We start from the raw sequence: 2,338 nt of genomic DNA, 5'->3' as shown, positions 1-2,338 counted from the left end.
AATTAGTTGGGCAGCACGTTTTTCTTTAGGGGGCAGTAGATATGTGTTTTGCATTGTGGGAGCCTCAATCTGGGGGGATCTGTTTCTCCTGTTGGTCACTGGTTGTCCCCTCTCCAGTGACCTTCCCCAGTTTCCCGATTCCCATCTCTTAGTACAGCCAACAGCTCTGTGTCCCATCAACCCACAGCGAAAGCAGTGAGTAGACCATTCTTTTCCCTGCTGGGCACATTCTTGACATCTACTTTTAGGACTATCTCTTGAGACCTGAGTGTTTAATTGTGGCAGTGCACAGACATCTGTCCGAGTACTGTTACCAGTATGCTTTGTGATCTTTTCAAATTTTTTTTTTAGCATAGACACTTGAGCTGCCAGCTGCTCAAGTGTAGTATTATGAGCTTGATGTCCACAAAGAACTTTCAAATTATCATTATCGTTATGGTTCACAATCTTGTCAAATTGTTTTGCTAGTTCAGACACTCGAGCAGTTAACTGCTTTATAGCTTCACTGTCAACTTGCATTCTATCGCTTGCTTGACTCAGTTCAGTCTGATCAGCCTGTGAACTGTCCTTTTGTTGTACTGAATTTACAGGGACTGACCTATGTTCACTCGGAGTGTGAAGACGCTTTATTCTCTCTGCTTCCTCCTTGGTAGATTTAGTTATCTTCTCTACAATTATATCATCAGTCACCTTCAAGTCAGTAAGAAATGGTTTTATGTCTTGTCTGATGTTGTTATTTTTTTCATTGAACCCTTGATAAAGGGTATGAAGAAATATGCCCTGAACTAATTTTCTGTCATAACTGAATTCAGCTCCATGCTGCTCTGATGCCTGCAGCACGCGTTGTCAAAGATCCATTATCCTATATACAAAATGTTCGGGTGTTTCCCTATCTTGTTGCTTTGTGTAGCTCAGTTCCTGAAACAGTTCTGTGCTGCTTTTATCCCTAATGTGTAACCTAAGAAATCGTTTGAGCTCATCTAATGTGAGATCATCTCTACTCATAAGAAACTTTTTGAAGATACCAGGTTTAACTACTTTTAGCACAGACTTAACAACTTCAAACTCAGTAAATCCCTCATGTAACCCTACATCTATTTGTTTGCAAAGGTTACTGTATGACATTTCAGAGCCCCCATCATAGATTTGCCCACCATGGACTTTGAACTCCCTACGAGGCAGAAAAGTAGCAATATCAGTGAGTCTTACCACTTGATCTGAGTCATGTAAGGAAGACATCCTTTCTCCAAGTCCATAGAGTTCCTCCTAAAATTTCGGCCAAAATGTTTAGCTCGGCTCAAATGAATATCTTGATCCGGCCCTGCAGTGGTAATACCTGTACAATCCATACTCCTAGCAGGGTTGAAATCCTTTTTGGTTAGGAGTTGTGAAATCATATCCTGGAAATGAAGTAAGTGTGACATGCCTTCGTCCTCGAAATTTCTCAACTTTTCACTCTTAATATAATCAAAAAGGAAATAATAAAGTTCTTGTTCACCTAGTTGTGAGAGTTCTACAGTTTCATCTCCTCCTTCATCTCCTATACTTGCAGCCAGAATGCTGAGTTGATTGTAATCCAGCAATATTAATTTCTTATGGATATCCCAGATCAGCATCTTGCGTGGTCCGGATGTTGCCATCTCTCTTCTGTACCTGAAGCTGGGCTCTCTGGATGACTCAATTACAGGAGTCGTCCCTGAAGTTTCACAACAGGAATTACCATGTGTAGTGATGACTGTCTCCATGACAGGGTGCTGATCCCGGACGAGCCCCCAATTGTTACCGACCTCAGGCCTAGGGGAACCTGGGCCAGGTACAAGCCACTGTTGCTACAGGGTGTAGCCACAGCAATATGGTGTAAAACATAAAAGAAACAGACAGCAGTCCCAAGTCTCAGACCATACTTCTCTGTTCTCTTCTACCTTTATTCTCCTTTTCCCAGAAATATATATATGCTTCAATTTCTGCATAGATGAACATGGTAATCAGTGAAAACAATGGTGCAAACCAATTTACTCTGTATAACAAATAGTGTAAACACATTTACTTTGAGTACTTGATTAGAACCAATGTCCCCAGAACTCGTTAATTTTCCAAGGAAGCAGACAGTTCTGTATCTACACATTGTGTGTAGATAAGATACTACATCAAAGCAGTCTGACTATTCAAAGCAGGTGACTCTTTAGCAAGACAGGTAAATATTTGTGTCCTGTAGATAGCCATCAGCAATAACCTGTAGCAGAATTTTCCAGAAATTCTGCCTTTTCTTTAAAACACTGGTTTATAGCCCATTACACATACATATTAACACATGTGCAATTAAACGTGTGCATTTACG

The 2,338-nt window shown here is 40.8% G+C and overlaps 1 protein-coding gene across 1 annotated transcript in view; it reads left to right on the top strand.

Annotated features, from left to right (window-relative positions):
- Positions 1 to 2,338, top strand: part of LOC114646079 (protein S100-A1-like) — a 349,931-nt gene that overhangs the window by 70,032 nt on the left and 277,561 nt on the right. The gene's annotated exons all lie outside the window — the stretch shown is intronic.

This window comes from Erpetoichthys calabaricus, chromosome 2 (assembly GCF_900747795.2).
Source record: "Erpetoichthys calabaricus chromosome 2, fErpCal1.3, whole genome shotgun sequence".
Lineage (NCBI taxonomy): Eukaryota > Metazoa > Chordata > Cladistia > Polypteriformes > Polypteridae > Erpetoichthys > Erpetoichthys calabaricus.
This window is presented reverse-complemented; position numbering and strand designations above follow the sequence as displayed.